Genomic DNA, 18,335 nt, shown 5'->3' with positions numbered 1-18,335 from the left:
TTTGTGCTTTACACACACACTTAGTTCCCATTTAAAACCAGCGTACCTACTTGCAGGAAATAAAACAAGTGGATTTGCCCCAGGATGGCAATAGATAGAAATAGATAAATGCAGGATATCCAAAATCAAGCTTGCTAATATCAAGTGGTGTTCCTAACTTCCTTTTCTGACCTTTCACCTTCTTCCTTTTATTAACCATTTCCCACTGAAGTCAACAAGGTTATTAATATTATTTACACCACACTTTAAGGTATGACAGGCACCTCAGGGAAGAGATAATAAGACAAAGATCCTGCACTTACAGAGAGTTTACAATCAACATTGGTTGTTACATGTACAAATATTAATATCTTGTATGCATATGGGGCCTGATCCTGTGAGCTGCAGAGTGCACAAGGAATGAGGGATTGGGCCTTGTGATGGAACCAGCCCATTTATTCAGGACAAACTCCTTTAGTTTAAAGCATATCAGGTTTCCTTTAATAAAGAGTGCAAGCCATTGTATGAGGCCATTGCCCTTTTTTAAGCTATTCTTCACAACGTGCTCTGGTTGCCACGGAGCCTTAGTCAGGATTAATCATTCACTATGATTACTCCTTACAGTGTACCTTTGTAAACTAAAACAATGGGAAATTTGGTATTTTACTAGCCCATAATTTGTCAGCTTCTTTCATGAGACAGAGTGTTCTAATTTTGCCAGTTGAATTCTTAAAACTGTGGGGCAAACTTATTTAATACAGGCAATAACAAAAAAGCAAATGAAAGGACCAAATGTTCAACAATTGACCATGGGGGGAGGGGGAGAATGTGCCTGGGGAGAGAAAATGTAATATTGCATCACACTGAAAAAAAGTCAGCTTAACATTGCTCAGGTGGTAATGCTTCCTTATCCAGTCACTAACTGGCACCAGCAAGTTTGACGTCAGTATTTTCATTTATAGAGCTTAGTAAGTACACAGCCCTGTCAGATGATGTAGAAGACAAATTTACAGTCTAAAGCAAATACATAACATACACGTTGGAAAACAGTCTAAATCTGAAGGCATGCTGACAAGAATAGTGAGATCAGAGCTGTTTTGGGGGCCCAGGACTACATACCCCTCCGATTTTTGAGACTCAGTCAATGCACATCCTGGCTTGCCTTTCAAATAAAAATAATTAGTCTCTCTCTCGCCCTTTTTGTTGCAGAAAGAACTGTCAAAACATGAACAGATGCTACAGCTGAAAGTTTGTCATTGTGATTTTTCCTGAAACTTCACAGGCCTTTGTGATCTGTGAAACAACTGCTGTCCTTTTGACTTTGGTGAGTACCCGGCTGCCACAGACGGTGTAAACTCCTTTCTGGCTTACTGCCTATCATCCTTGCAGTCATCATGGACCTCGACACAAAGGGGAAACTTACTAATAGGAGAAACAGCATGGTCTAGCAGTCTAACCACACATCTGGGAGTAGGGGTTACCTGAGCTCTTACCTTAACCCTGACACCAACTCCCTCTATAGAAGCCAAGTCAGTTTACAGTTTACCACAACTGTAAAAGAGGGAGAATACTCACCTATCTCAGAGTGGTGTTTGAACTATTCATTAGTTCATATATGTAAAATTCTATAAGTGCTAAAGTATATGGGAGAAAGAGAGGATGGGAAGCCCGAAAAGACAATATAATATAGATAGGACCAAGGGTGACAGAGAGGTGTGAGTTTGGGGAGCAAAGCAGACTGAGAGAACAGAAGAAATGGAGCAAGATGGAGGGGAAGTATAATAAATGTTTGTACAATACTTGTAGAAGGGGGTCCAGGTCCATGACTGTGGCTCCTAGAAGTATGATAATACAAATAATAATATTTAATAATAATTAATAATATGGGAGACAGCAATGGGCAACAGAATGAGCCTGGCTATTTAAAGACAGACAATAGAAGAGAAAGGAGCTTTTGCTTTTCCAAGGAAGAAGAAACATCAGAAGCGGGTAGCACGGGTGGATGCAGAAGTTATTTTTTTTTCTTTAAATAACCTTTCGAAGGGTTGTAGCTTTTAAATTTGGCACATTCCATTTCTAGTATTAGGTAAAGAACTAGTGCCAATTCTACAGCTCATGAATCTAAACTGAAAACTCTCCCTGACCCCTCAGAAAGATTGTTTAAAAAACTACTCGCACACCTGTAAATGCCAGGCTGATGTCAAAAGGAAAACTGGCAAACCAAGGGAAGGCAATTCGTCCATCTCAGAAGTAGGAAAATGGCACTGAGCAGAGGAACTAACATTTTTAAAGGTATAGGGAGAACCTCAGGGCTGGTAAAATAAATCTGAGTGACCCTGCAAAGCCATGAAATTGATGACCTTCTAGGTTTTTTATTATTATCACTACGATAACTATTTTAAAATTAGACCTATTGCTTGGGGCATTCTTCTCCTGATCTTGGCTCTCTGGCTGCTATTTGCGTGGCTGAATTGGCCCTGGGGGCCTCAGTCTAACATCTCGGCAGGAGGGTCCCAAAATTGCTGGTGGCAGCCTGCTGTGCTGTGAAGAAGGATATGTTTAGAACAACCCTGTTTATGCCAAGTCTAGAAACTCTCAGAGAAATGGTGTTTGGCATGAAGGGAAGAGCTGGCTGACTTTAAAAGGGGGTAACTGTGTAAGATCACAGAGTCTCCATACAACTTCCAGGAATATTCCTAAACAGCAGTTAACTTTGAGTTGTGGCTAAATGAGATGTACTGTAATATCATTGCCTATCTTCATTTATACGTGCAATGATCAACTATATAAAAATGGTAGCTACACAGCCCACTGGCAGTCAGGAAATTCCCTCAGTCCCAGACCTAGCCCTACACAGTTGCTTCTACCATTTTTAGCCAGATAATGAAATTACCTGTATGCATGAAATAGACAAGTGTCTATTTCCTAGTGGTAACCAGTAAACTACACATAGTACATATCACAAAATCTGCAGTACTGTTTTCCAAAGTAGGGCTCATAAGAATTCTGTTTCATGAAAAATGATTGAGGTTTTGAACTTTGTTTTCATTCTGATAGGGAACACAAATTAATTCTTTTGATTTTTTTTTATTGGTAGAAAAGCACATAAAAGACCCATTCCAGGGTAGCCCTGAGGTTAGGGCACTCATCTAAGATGTGGGAGACCAGGTTCAAGTCCTTGCCTGAGTGAGGCAGAACCTGGGTCCTCCATATTCCAAGTAAGTCCCCTAACCCCTGGGCTACTGGCTACTCTGGTCTCTCTTTCTTTCTCTCTCTCTCCCCCCTAAAAAAACCATACTGGATCTGAGAAACCTTCCCAACAAAATTTTCATCGAATCAGTACATTCCTGCCAATCATTTCAGTTTTGATGAACCAGCATTTTTTGTTATGAGAAAAAGTTTCACAAAATTTTTTCTTTACTACTCCTACATACTAAGTTCATGCCAAGTTGAAGGTCTGCACAGAAACCTCAGATCTGTACAATCTAAACAGGAACCACTGTTTAGAAGGACAAAGCATAGGAGGCAAGTCAAATTTCTGTCAGTCCCATCATACCTCACATCTAGCATGGAGATTTACACTGACTTATTTTTACATAAAAGAAAACGGTACGCATTACGGCAACATTCAACAGAGTTTACATTTACACTTCACTGTAACCTATTGATATCTTAATTTGTCAGATCATTTTGGGATCCATTTGAACTGAATTTGATAAGATGGCAAAAAAGGCATCTACAGTTACCAGGAAAATAAAATAGATGCAAATATTTAAATGTATTGAAGTCTCTTACAAATATAGTCAGTGAATTATATGTCCATTTCATTTTCTCTTATCTCAGATGTCTCATATTCACCGACACGTATATAAAAGTGAGAATACAAGACTGAATGCAGTAGCATGGTAAAGTTTCAGTGGTATTAGTTTGAATGGCTACATTGTCATGAATAAGGAATTTGAATAACTGAATATTCAGTTCAGGTGTAGGTCTAAAAAATCAGGTTGACCCACCCAAAAATAGTTCGAAATTTGCTGTGAGCCAAAATGTCAAAAAAAATTGTTTAATGTCAGCTGTAATGTTTCAATCAACCTGAAACTAACCATTTTGTTTCACTATTTTAGTTTTAGAAACATTTTAAAATGTTTTTTTAAATAAAAACATCATTCAGAAATGAAAAATCAAAAGATTTCATTCTGAAAAATGACAAAACAAACCATTTGACAGTTCCACATTTTTTTTCTTTTTCCGTTTGCAAATTCACTAAGAGTTTTTATCAATCCAAATCTGCATTTTTGGGTCAAAAGATTTGAATAAATAATTTTGCCCTGGTCTAGTAGTGAAACCAAGAGCAATTATGCAAATCATTGCAAATGAGCATTAATAAAGCCTTTATAATACATCACACATTACATGTCCTGAATATCCCACTTACCTAATGGAAAAAACTAATAGAGAAATATTTTAGTTTTATTTTCTCTTATTGGGACTATATTCTGTAAACTTCTACCAGAACAAGACAGGCACAACAAGCTTGACATCAAGCAAACAACTACATAGAACTCAGAGAGAGGGAAATCATAAGTTTAAACTTCTTCAAAAATATCTAAAATAGGTTTTCTATTAATAAAATTGTCAGGATTTATAAGTTCAGAGTCTCAGGACATTCTAAGGCTAGAACCAACAACTGTATATCCCATCTGAAAGTGGGAAACATCCTCTCTCCAATGGTACAAAGCTCCACTTCTAACTCTGCAACGTTGCAAGATATTAGACCAAATCTTACCACTGGGTCATGACTCAATATTGGCCAGCCTGGACTTCATTCTACTGTAACTGGGGGGCGGGAGTTGGAATTATATATCTGGGGAGAAAGAAGGAAACATTTCTCTGACAGATTGATTCTTTAAAAGAAATGGTGGCTGTTTGACGTTGCCCAGGAGTTTGGAATGTTGGAATAAGTCCTGCTAGAGATGGACCACTAGTGGGCAGAACGTGGAGAAGATGGTCAAAGCTGTGTATAAATATGATCTGTAACACATACCTATGCACACATACAGCTGCATCTATGATCATTGATAATTTAAAAGTGTTTGTCTTAGCACCCTTTTTTATTTTTAGTGTAAGAGAGAGTGGCTGTACATACACATTCCATTATTTTCACCTCTGCAGGCAAGTGGTGCCAATTGACAGTTACTAAAAATAATTGCTGGAGATTAAATTAATTTTAGCTGGTTTTACAAATTACAAAACAAATTAATTTAGACTGAATATTTCCAGTTCTACAATAGATTAGATAAAATTAAACAGACTGAAAGGCAGACACCAATCACACCCACTGTAATTAAAGATGCAAAACAGTTTCCATTGTAAACCCATTTTCATAAACTCTTAACTTTCCAAAACATTCATCTTTTGGGCTGAGATGCCCCATGCTTGGTCTCAGCATGAAGGTGATTTACATTCTAAAGTCTGAATAAAACCCTTCAAGTAGGTTTTGGATAAAAAACACAAGTGGAAAGAAAAGCAGTGAAAATAAAATCCTACTGTAAAAAAACCCTCAAAACAAAACCTAATCCCTTGTACTGACCAGAGTTACAGCCAAGAAGGCTGGCGTTTGAACTTCAGTAAGGAAATAGATGTGCTTTTGTCTCGCTTGGGAGGGGAATAAAAAAGGCAGTTGTAATTAAAAGTTACTTGGGGAGTATTCTCAGTAGATGTAGGAGAGTCTAATTTAATAACCCTACACCTTTTTGACATCACATACACATTCTTCCTGCTGGACTTGACTGGGACCTGGCAGTTATTAAGCTCTCATTGTGAAGAGTCCCATATCAGAAGCTATTTGCAATGCACAACAACTTTTATTAGTCCTAAAAAGCCTATGAACAATGCTGCATTTTCTTGAGCACAATCTACTGGTGCCATGTTGATTAGCTAACTGTTTACATACATACAGCTATAGCACACTCTCATAACAGTAATCTCAGCTGGGCAAATTCAACTCTGATTCAACTTTGTGCTACTCCAGTGACTTTGGTGGAGTTAGTCTTACTTACTTCACAGCTAAATTAGGCCCATGGGCTTATTCTTCTCAGTTTAGTGGTGCTTATCTGCTCACTCATCAGATACACATCCATGCTTCAGGCCCCACCATCCTTATTCTGTGCCTCTGTAGCAATTACACACCACTCAGTAAGAGTTGCAAAATAAAATCTCCCCTTCTTGGGGCTGCTTAACTGATAGACCAATTAACCTCCAAGACTTCCACAAGAAACCAGCTCCAATCTACACCTTTTCCATAGGCTTCCACCGTCCTGTAAGAAACGGTCTGTAAATAGTCATCCTTTAATCCTTCTTAGCCACAAGAATACACAATCGCTCCAATCAATTCCTGGCCTTTGATCAGCTCCATAGTGTTGCCACCACTTAGTTTCACCATTTGCAATTGTAACTCCTCAGGAGATTACATAGATTCCTGGGACTCTGTCTGCAGGCATCTTGGGGAGAGGCACACTGTCCGTGGTAGGGAGGGCTTGCCAAGGCAGACTCAGAGTCCGCCCAGCAACCAATAGGGAGTGAGAGGCCCTCCCAGGGAGAAGCCATTTGGGAGTCAGTCTGGAGCCAGCCGGGAAAAGGACAGGGCTGGCTGTGTGGGGAGCTGGTGAGTCCCAGGCCTGCATGCAGGGTTCCCCCTGAGAACAGGCCTCTAGGGATCTGACAGCCGATCCCTCAGCTGGGTTTTTTCCTTCCCCACTGATGATTCCCAATTTGTAACATTTGCTGGGAAACTTCCCAGCCAGGCTGAGTTTGCCCTCCAGCTCCCTAGGTGAGACCAGTCACCACATGGTCAGCTCTGCTCTGGCTGCTAGTCCAGGGAGGCTGCCTGCTGAGTGTCTGACTGGAGGCTGGGCTAGGAAGCTACCGTTTGGATGTTAGTATAGTTGTGTAATCTACACCTTGAGCCCTGCACCCCTTTGTGGTGAAGGGAAATCCTGGGACCAGAAGCAGCCTGACTCCTGCCTGAGGAGGATCCCTGCCAGCAGAGAGCAGCCCCTCTGCAGTGACTGAGGAGTCCAGAGTCATCTTCGAACCTAAGGTTCATTCATGGAGTTTGTGAGTGCACCATCGTTTAGTTAGTTAGTCAGGGAATTGGTTCTGGAGACCCCCTACTCCCTGAACTGTGTACTCAAGCCAGGGAATAAGGGTTTGAGGATTTTATAACCTGTATATTACACGTGTGGATGGATTTACCACCTTCTCCCACTTGTGAGTCCTTTGGGCTGTACTGAACCCGTCAGCCCTGCTGCTAAACCACTGCAGAGAAGAATTTTGTGGTTATAGGTCATCAAGGGCCCCAGCAAAGTACGTGTACCAACGGGACCCTAATTTTACATTTGCTACATCAAGTCAAGGGTATTTGCAGTGTGGGAGCCTAAAAATAGTGTTTTACCCTGTTATGTTGTATTTGTCTCCTATTTAATATAATTATTGTGTTTAATATATTTTTATGTGCTTGTGTTATTCCTTGGAAGTCTCCAACTATCTGGCAAGTAAGTGGGGATTACTCTGTAGTTAGAATTTTCTGCCCAAGCTGCCCTGGTGACCGTGCCAGGAAGGAGAAAGGGGGATGGAGGCACCGCCAAATAATTTCATAGGAAAAAAAGAAAGAAGGTACACCCCGCTGAGTGGGTGGTGAGATCCAAAAGAACCCAGGCCTGTCCATCAAAACCTGTAAGCGGATTGGCATTAAAGAAGGTAACCAGGTGGAGAGGGGGCGCTACACAATATTTGGAGTTTTCCTTGAAGTCCCAGCTGCTGCATTCAAGAGATTTGCATGAGAATCTCAGCTTTTTTTTTTTTTTAAGTAGTTTCTAGCCTTCATGGTTGCAGGCAAAGTCCTGAAAATATGAAACAAATGCACCCTAAAGGCTCAGAAAACAAAAAAGCAAATAAACAAAAGACGTATTATTCGGGGGGAAAATCTCATGAAGTTTAAATTTTGGGGGCCCAGACTCATGATTTTTGAATACATGGACTTTATAATACTGGCTTCTGGCAATTGCCCCAGTCAGACTCCCTTTTTAGGGCACAGCTATAGCTGTTAGGTTTCAGCTAGCATGTGTGTTTGCTCACTAACTCTCAGCTGAACCAACAGGGGCTGCTTTTATTTCCTGTCTCCTCTCCCAGCATGCCTAGCACTCAAGCTAGCCATGTGATCCATCATGTGACACCACCATCCCCCATCAAAATTATACTTCCCACAATCTTGACCTTAAAGAATCTGAGGCCTGTAAAAGGCATGTTGAGCAATGCTTGCCCTTAAAGGACCAGGAAGAGAGGGCTTCGATCCACAAAAGGTGTTTAGGCTCCTAACTTTCATTGAAATCAATGCAAGTAAAGTCCTCCACAAAATCCAAACCTGCCTTACCATCAGGTTCAGTAAAAAAATCACTGCATTCTACTATGACAGGTTTCAGAGTAACAGCTGTGTTAGTCTGTATTCGCAAAAAGAAAAGGAGTACTTGTGGCATCTTAGAGACTAACCAATTTATTTGAGCATCCGATGAAGTGAGCTGTAGCTCATGGAAGCTTATGCTCAAATAAATTGGTTAGTCTCTAAGGTGCCACAAGTACTCCTTTTCTTACTGCATTCTACTATATTCTAAAAATTAGAGGCTTTCATTGAACAAAATGTGAATCTTTTTCAACTGTGAATTTACAACCATCATAGTTTTAACAAATGTACGGATTCACTTTGAATCCATTTTTGCAGAAAACTGTCTTCAGACAACAACATCACTATAAAATATGTGTGAGATTGCAATTTCCAATGTGACTAAATTCATATTTCCAGTGGAACTTAATTTTGCATTTCCTGTGTCTGTAATGTTAACTGTGTGCTCTTAACTTTGAATAAATTTAGCTTTCTGATTAGATTTCATGGGCCAGATTTGCCTAGCAAATACACCAGGCAGTGTGGTCTATAGGATAGAGCAGTGCACATGGGGGCTCAGGAGAGCTGGATTCTATTCCTGGTTCTACCATTGGCCTCCTGAGTAACCTCCACAAGTCATTCCCCATGCCTCAGTTTCCCCATCTGTAAAATGAGCACATTGATACTTACCTCCATTTGAAAAGTGTTTTGAGATCTACTGATTAAAAATGCTATATAATACCTAAGTATTATTACTACTCTTGCCCACATCCAACCTGCAGGTACTCAAGGTAAAATGTGCGCCTGCTATCTCTTGTTTTTCACAGCTAGATGCTGATATGTGCATACAAGCCAGCTGTTGCATGCCCACTTAAAAATATGGTTCTGTGATTGTGTGTGATACCTACATGCACACACATATTGTGCAAAGAATATCTATCTTTCTTTCATCGCCAAATTTCCAGACACTTCATTTTATTAAAAATTGTTCTACATATATAGAATTGAAAACCTAGAGCCTAGTTCTGCCTTCAGACATACATGCACAACTACTTGCATGAATGTATCAGAGGGCAGAATCAGGCCCTTAGTAAGACACATCACAGGGCACGTACCACTCCCAAATGAGTAAAACAATCTTTGAGTCTGAGGCCTGGTCTACACTAGGGGGGCAGGATCAATCTAAGTTACACAACTTCAGCTACATGAATGACATACTTAGATCTACTTACTGCGGTGTCTTCACTGTGGTAGGTTGACTGCTGACGTTCCCCATTGACTCTGTCTGTACTTCTCACTCCGGTGGAGTACTGGAGTCAACGGGAGAGCACTCAGCGGTCGATTTATCGCGTCTTCACTAGACGCGATAAATCAACCCTTGATGGATCGATTGCTCCGGAGGTAAGTGTAGACATGCCCTGAGCTGGCTCTTATTCAGACCGGGCACATCCAAATGCCTATTGACATCAGGAGGGGTTATTTTTGAATAAGAAGTCCAGGATCCGAGCCCAAGATGCATTATGTACCGAATCAAATTTTAGATTGCTATTCTGGCTGTAAATGGCTTTTTACCTTAAAATATCAATTTAAATATAAACTAAAGCAATTTGGAATAACTGCTGCTTCATAAGAACTCAAGAACACCTCCTACTCCCTATGCCCTTTACAGTCATTTGAACTTGATGTTCCTTTTATGTTCTTCCCCTATCCTCAATTTTACACTTTCTGTCATGCTGTCCCCTATGCATGATACACTTATTCTGGTTCCATCAACCAAGCACACTTGCCCTCTTCTTTCAGGCCTCCCCCCGTTAAGCCCTACTTCTTCCTGCAATCAATATTTCCTTCTTCTCAACACCAACAATCTCCACCAGCCTTGCTCATCTCAGCTGTTCCAGTGTCTTGTCTTTACCCACAAATGTTTAGGTACACAATATGTTAAAATATGTTTTTAAAGCACTGGATACTGTGCTATATAAGGGATGGGTTCTACCACCCTTCCTCACATCGAATAGTACCTTGCTCTTCAAATAGTCCCATTCATTCCTATGGGCCAAATTTTGCTGTCTTTTCTTATGGAACATAGTATCTAGTACATCTACTTGGCAATGATATACCCACAGCACCGAGTATCTGAACCAGGTTCAATTGACTCGAGCTCACGGGGCTCAGGCTGCAGGGCTAAAAATTTCAGTGTAGACATTTGGGCTCAGGCTGGAGCCCGGGCCCTGAGACCCTCCCCACTCGCAGGGTTTCAGAGTCTGGGCTCGAGACACAAGTGCGAATGTCTACACTGCAATTCTTAGCCCTGCAGCCAAGCCCAACTACCCTGGCTGGCCCAGGCCAGCTGGCCAGGGCCAGCTGTGGCCATTCCACAGGTCTATTATTGTAGTGAAGATGTCCCCTTATTCCATGGGCGTTTCCACAGATTTTGATGGGACTATTCATATAGTCAGGTGCTACTCAGCATTTGTAAGAGTAACAGAATCTGACCTAATAAAATAATCTATTTAATACATGTAAAAAAGTAAACAATACTGTTAACATAAAAGAATGTGCTAATGTTATTCAAATGTGAACCTTTACTAAATATAACATTGAACTAAATATAACATTGACATGTGCCTTTTCTCTTTCAACAAACTTGGAAAATCCTTCCTAATTTGCATGAGCAGCATTAGCATTAACTGGTATATTTAAGGGGATATCATTATGATGCCGTGCAATGAATGCTCACAGAAAATACTTTTTGAAATACTTTGTGTCTGTTTTTCTATACAATATGGCAGAGTAGAATGCAATAAACCATTTAATTTAAAGATTTCTTCCCTTGTTTAACATAGTAACACATATAACCCATCAATACAGAAACCATTCACAAGGAAACCTATTAAAAGAATGGTACTGTTAAATAATCCTATATCCGGTTCACCAAACCCAGATGTGGAAATGGAATTAGTTTAGCTGTTTTAAACTAAAGTTCTGTAAATTAAATGACAAGTGTCATTCTTAATTATCATCACTAATTTGCAGTACACAGGAACCTGAAGTCAATGGTAATTTAGGGAGAGCAAGCATTGCAGGATCAGGCCTCAACATGTAAAGAAGATTAACATTTGAAACAGCCAGATTTGTTGAATTAATGCATGCTCTGTGTGCCAAACCAAACCAGAGTAAAATAATGGATCTGCTTTCAAAAAGCACCTGTGAAAGAAACAGAGCAGTTAAAAGAGTGGCACTGGAGAGCCCACAATATTGTGTGTTTAATAGGTTTCCACTGTATTTTGAATAGTCTTATTAATTCCTTTGGAGAACAACTTGTAAAAGAATTATTCATTCTCTCTGTGCATACAGTTTGAGAATAATTCACTGGATTTTACCAAATTATTTTCAAAGTGTATACATAGAGGAAAGAATACAAAACTTTCTCCAGTCTATATCTGAAAGCTTGTCAGCACTCAGCACTAAGGCCTTTAATCCCAGGCTTTAAATAATTTAGGTAACACTTGATTACTCCATTGCTGGAACGTCAAGCTCTACAACATCTGAGTCACACAATAGTTGAGGTTGGGCTTGGGACAGGAAGAGAAAAGAGAGAATACTTAGGGTGACTATATGTCCTGTTTTGGTGGGGACAGTCCCTTTTTTAAGCCCTGTCCCGGCCATCCTGACTTTTTTTCCGAAAGGAGGCATTTGCCCCGTTTGCTCTTGCTGACTTGATCAATTGGCAAGAGCAAATAGGACAAATGCTCACTTTTGTCAAGCGGTACAGAGGGGGCGAGCGGTAATGCCACCCCCCCCCCCCCCACACACACACACACAGGGGGGAAGTAGGGCTGGGGAGGGAAGCAGCATTCCAGCATGCGAAGGCCCCTCCACAGGGTTTCAGCAACCAGGCAACAGCCTGGTGTGGGGGATGGGGGGGGGCGGGCAGAGTTCCAGTGACCAGCAACAGCATGGTGGGGGTTGGCCTTGGGTGAGCAGCTGTGGGTGTCCCATTTTCTCTTTGGAAATATGTTCACCCTTAGAATACTGTAAGCACTTAAGTAAAATACATGTCATGAGAACACAATATGCAAGGCAGTCTTGTATTTGCAATGTAAACTGTGGTAAATACCAGTTGGGGCTACATACCAAAGAATTCTTTATTCTTGTTTTCATTAACAAAGCCCTTACTTAGGCGTTCCACAGCTCAGAATGTTACAACCTACATGCCATAAAGAATCATATTCATAAATTTAAGGGGAAGTTTTTCATCAGATTCAGTTAGCTATTACTATTTAGTGCTTTTCCACAGATATAGTGGGTACTGAAAGAAAGAAAGAAAGAAAGAAAGAAAGAAAGAAAGAAAGAAAGAAAGAAAGAAAGAAAGAAAGAAAGAAAGAAAGAAAGAAAGAAAGAAAGACATTCACACACACAATATAGTCGGTAAACATTTAAAGCAGAAGCTATCTTCTGTGTTGACTTTTTTTTCCTCTTAAGAGAACAATTTCTTTTTCTCTGCTGATAGACAGGGGATTCAATATCTGCTTTCCCTTTTCATTTGGTAAATATAAACTAGTACAAAATGCTTTGTTTACTTAGATAAGTCTGTGCACTTAAACAAAAACCCAACTATCTAGATAGAGAGGATTTTCCAGAAAAGTTCTCCTTCCAAAAATGGTTAGTTTTATTCCAGTCAAACTAAACTTATTTGTACCAAGTTCCTTGATTCCATTTTCAGGTGTTATATATTTGTGTGAACATAGCTATGTTAAGGCTGTGTATTATATAGTAATATAGGCATAGTTAATTACACAAAAACACTGGCTTATTTGACAATAATTAAATTATGTTTGCAAAATTATCAGAAATGAATAAAGAAAAAAATCCCTCTCTCCTCCCCCAGAATTAAATAACCACCTATTCGGTTTTAATACATCCTTTAAGATCACTCAGCACTCCATTGCCGCTGAATTCTTGTTTACACCTAGGAATAAATGTTGCCCTCTTAAGCCTATGAGCTCCTCTTCAGCAAAGCTCACCATTTTAGCAATACACAGCACTAGAAATCGGGAACAGCCACCACCACCCTGAGGATTGCTCTCAGCACAGTCAATCAGGGGCACATTTGACTCCCTCTCATACCATTTTGAAACAAGTCCTCAAACAGCTCCTGGCCTGACACCTCATCCATCAGCTTTAAAGCACAAGAGCAGCAGCGCACCCCAAGCAAACCTCTTCTCTCCTGCGTCATCTCCGGACTTGAGGCCCAGATGGGAAACAGGCTTCTCTTCCATGAGCAGTCCTATACCTGTAAACTCAGGCCTTGGCAATCTGACCTCAAGCCAGCTTTACTTGCAACAAAGTCTCCATCCTCTTCGGAGCAAGAGGGAAAGGGAGAGTGAAAGGGAGGGGTGAAGACAAGTCCTCTGGGGCCTGATTTGAAACTTTGTTATGGCATTGGGGAGGGTGGGGGGGAACACCACTTTGTCCAGCCGAAAAGTGCCTATGGCTGCTCTAGCTTTGAGAGGGTCTGTTCAGGGTCCCTCTGTCTTCTTTTCTCTCCCACCCCCCTGTCCTTGTTTCAAAAGGGGCCTCTGGTCAGCGCTGATTAATAAGTGTTTTTTGTTGCGGCTGTGATGAATAATAGAAGATGGCCGGTGACCCAACAAAGCCTAAACCTTGTGCTCCTTTATTGTGGCAAGCTGAGAAAGGGGCTTTAGGACAGAGACCCCAAGCACTGACCCGCACACATCCTGCGGCTTCCCTATTCATTCTCACAGCCTTACAGTCGCCCGGGGCTCCCATTGTTTGCCAGACAACAATGGAGAAAGTAAAGCTCCTTTCAGATGCCTCGCTGATGGTTTGCATTTAGGGAAACCCCATCCTGTACGTTTTCCTTGATGGCTGTTAAGATGGATTTGACGTCAACTCCGACGATTTCGGGGTTTATTCACAGTTCTCAGGAGTCCTTACATGGAACCAGAGAATCAAACACTAAATACCTTTATATATATATATATATATATATATATATATATTAATGTCCGCACTTATTTGTTTTGCTGCTGTTGGTTCTTGCGAAGGACACTTTTATGTTCCTCGTCCCCAGCGACACTGCCAGGAAAATAGGGGCTTCCTTTATTTTTGGCAACTCGCTGTACTTTAATGTATATTGCATAGCACTGCAATCCCTAAAAATAGCTGCGTTCGAGCAGCATCTCCTCGGAGGGGCACCCGCTGGCGTGCAGCTCCTTTCCAAAGGTAAACGCTTGCAATTGCTCGGTTTGTTGCTGCTCTGATTCTGCAAACCTCGCTTTTGTCTCCTTCTGCTCCCGCCTTACAACCAAAGAGTTCGCAGCCAGCCACCAGGGAAGGCGGCCATAGACTTTCTGTGCTTTCCCTGTGGGGCCCAAGTCACAATTCTAATTCGCAACAGTTTAACTGCACTCTACACATGTGGGTAAATAACCCATACAGGTTGTCAAGCCAGGACAACTAGCTGGATCAGGGGCTTCAGAGTTGGGGAGATTTGTTTAATTGGTTCCACTGACCTGTGGCTATTTTTATTATTAATTTCTACTGCTACATAACCTCTACTTATATCTATAACCAAAGGGCTGGAATATTCTGGTAGTCTTGACCTTGTTTTTGTTGCTCCTTGGGTTTCCTATCTGGGGGGATGGAGGGATTTCTGCTAAATAGCTAAGAATGAGGAAAAAATGCCATGTCTTCCCTACTGGCTGAACAATTTTTAAATGCCCCATTGCTTTGCCAGGATGTTAACACATCCCTACAAAGATCAAGAAATGCATGGATTTGAAAGCAAGGAGAATGAGGGTCTGCCAGGATGACTTTTTAAACACCATAAAGAGAGAAGGGGGGACAACAAGGTAGGCTTTGTTAAGGATATTGAATATCAGAATTAGGTCGATGGCCTTTGTCCTGTAAAATATCCAACTGCAAACGCTTCAACAGTAAAACTCCAGCCTGGGAGAAAAATCCAAAAGGCCAAAGTTTTACAATTTGTTAGCTCCATTCAGGGAGAGGGCTCATAAAACCATTGGGGTTGTGTGTGTGTTGCCAGGTGGTCCAATGTTTCAAATGCTGTAGACTTTCACCCCTGGAGGCTTGTATTCAAAGTAGGCTTTGGTTCCAAGTGAAATGAATCTAGTGGTCTCAGGTCAGTCTTTAGTAACCATTTGCCCATCTCCTGTAAAATTTAACATGGGCGGTGCAGAATTGGCAGCTCTGCTCCGGACAGACCCAGAACTGGATTAGCAACGGGTGTGACAGACCCAGAGGGAGGTGAAGGGTTTGCTAAACCCGACTGGACCTCAGCCTTTCACTTTCATGACTACTAGATTCACCTAAAATGTTAAAAGGGGTGAGGGAGGCAAACCCTAGTCTATTGTTCCCCTTCTGCATTGATATGCTAATCCCACTTGCGATGCCGTAACAAAGAACACCTTGCACTTTTAAAAGACTTTTGTGTCCTCTCCAGAGAAGTTTATTACCAACTAATTAGCAATAACTTTCTTGCAAATGAGTTGGGTTACATTTTCATAAGCTTTGACCAAACGTACTGGCCTGCTTTGTGGCAGGTGATCTGCTTCCTAAGGAAACCAGAGCCCTAAATCAGGAAATGAACCTCAATAATTAATGCGGGCTATATCTGGTGCCGCTAGCTCTGTAGCTCCTTCCAAGGCACTTGATTCAACATGCTTCCAGGCTTGCAAGGACCAGGATATGCACTCTACACAACAAAATCTTTGAAAAGGATGACTAGCCCTTTTCTTCTTTTTTTAATGCAGGCCCTTATAGTATATTACCATACCCTTTTAGGTGGTCCTGATTTACTCCAGGGGTAATCAGAACAAAAATTAAAATTAAGAATTCATACAAAATGATACAGGGTTCAGACAGTCTAGGTTACAGCTATCCATTTAAACCCGTCGGGGTGTGAGGGTATATTTGAACTGACAGATAAGAAGAGAGATTTAGAATCTCTAAGCACATTTTTTCAACTGCATAATATTTATTCTACAGACCTTCCACAGAACAGATTGGTCTCAACGTAACAGACTTGTTTAGATAAATGTTACACTTCTGTATAGATTTTTCGTATCATTTTAAGCACAAGGTGATGCTATTTCCTTGTTTTAAAGATAAACGTGGAAAGCACCCCACGATTTTATTTTCGTATCGATGTAGTAAATGCTAGTTGTTTCCATGGCGGGGTTAAGCGATTACAGCAACACATTCACCTTCCTCTGTTTAAAGGTAAGTGGATTCTAAAACTTGTTACTATTGTGTGCAAATAATATTCTGTTTCTTATCTCATCGCTGGTGTGGGGAAACTGAGATTCCTTTCTTCCTGCTGCAACTTAGATCACTCTCGGATTTATTCTGTGGATTGCACATGCCAGCTCCGTACATGGAATTCTTGCTGTGAACCGTAGGCTGAAGAGAAGAGGTTCTATGTAAGCTTGCAGGCCCTGGAGCCATTCGCATGCAATGGGTGTTTGAGATGCAGAAGGCAAGCAGGGGGACAGCGCTGGCTGCTTTTGCAAACTCACCTTATTCTGTGCCAATGAATTCATCAAAGGGAAAAAACACTCCTTAGCTCTCAGTCTATTTCTGCCCCCTTCTTCAAACGATTCCAGGTATTTAAAATACTAAAAGGTAATATAAAGTCTGATTGAAACTGAAAAATACGTGAGGGGTGGAGGGCTTGAGGGGGGATGGATTAGATCCCTTCATTTCCTTTTGGTAATCCTAAACGCAGCTATCTCTGGCTCTTTAATCTCCTCTAGAGTCGGATTACAACCCATTTGAGCAAGTACAGTTGGAATTAGGAGATGACAGGGGTGTAGAGAAAGTACAAAGGAAAACTTTTTATATAACCAAGATGGTGTGAGCGCCCCCGAAGGGTCATCTCTCACCCTAGTGGTCAGTGGGCATGAAGAACAGGTTTGCGGCACGACAGGCAGACTGGCACAGGCTCTGCTGATTAACGTTTTCGATTGACAACATGCGCTCTGCATTGCATTACGTTAGCCGCTTGCTTTCCAAGTGCGATAGTACCCGAGATGTAAATGACTTTCTGTGGATTTTAGCTTCTCAAAGCCGAGGACTACAGCTGAATCTCTTTAGCATCTGCTTTTATTTATCAGTTCTCCGCCTCAGCAGCAGTTAGACGGTTACATACATGTAGCTGTCGAAGAAGTAATCGGCGTCATAACCTGGCCAAAACCAGTATTTATCGAATGACACAGCGTGTGTCTCTGAAAAAATGAAATCCACATCAAATTACACTGGGTTGTGCGGGGCTGTTTAAACCATCCCTGATATTTGATTGCAATTGAATGTGCCACCAGGTAGATTACAGATTAAAGCTTTATTTTGGACGGCTTGTAATCCTTTCAGAGCGATTCTGTTGATGTAAGACTTCATTGGCAAGGGATTGTGGATTGTACAGCGCCGACCTTTCCAAAGGATGCAGGTCTCCGTAGCTGAGAAATGCTGCTCGTCAATTTATGGGGGGGTCTTTGCAGGCTCGCTGAGTATGAGTGCACATTCAGGAGTTTATTAAAAAGGTTACAATTAGTGGTTCAATCGCCAAAGTTGGGGACGTGGTATTTTTATTTCGGGCGAAATACATGATTTAATTATACTCCAAAAACAAATTAAGGACGGGCCTTCTGCACAAATTGGAGGCAGCTAAATGCTCTTTTGTGCCCGCAGCCCTGGGGTTGTTAAAGTGGCTGGTGATGCATGAGAAGGAAAGTGACTGATTTAACTCATTGGGATTCAGGGAGCGACCTGCCCTCTTTTGGGAGAAAAAAAAAGTGGTGGAGGAGGGGGGGAGGAGGAGAAGGAGAAGGAGGAGGAGGGGGAGACACACACGGAGCCTTGCTTTACTGGGCTGAGAGCT

At 41.3% G+C, this 18,335-nt stretch overlaps 1 long non-coding RNA gene across 1 annotated transcript in view; it reads right to left on the bottom strand.

Moving 5' to 3' along the window:
* The window catches only part of LOC311516965, a 179,424-nt gene extending 165,231 nt beyond the window's left edge, over positions 1-14,193 (bottom strand). The window contains exon 1 of the long non-coding RNA XR_014710542.1: positions 13,544-14,193. This is a non-coding gene — a long non-coding RNA (uncharacterized lncRNA). The remainder of the gene's footprint in view (positions 1-13,543) is intronic.
* Between the last annotated feature and the right edge of the window lie 4,142 nt (positions 14,194-18,335).

This window comes from Lepidochelys olivacea (assembly GCF_965140295.1).
Source record: "Lepidochelys olivacea isolate rLepOli2 genome assembly, chromosome: 2".
Taxonomy (NCBI): domain Eukaryota; kingdom Metazoa; phylum Chordata; order Testudines; family Cheloniidae; genus Lepidochelys; species Lepidochelys olivacea.
The sequence above is the reverse complement of the archived record's forward strand: the minus strand, read 5'-3'. Positions and strand labels throughout refer to the sequence as shown.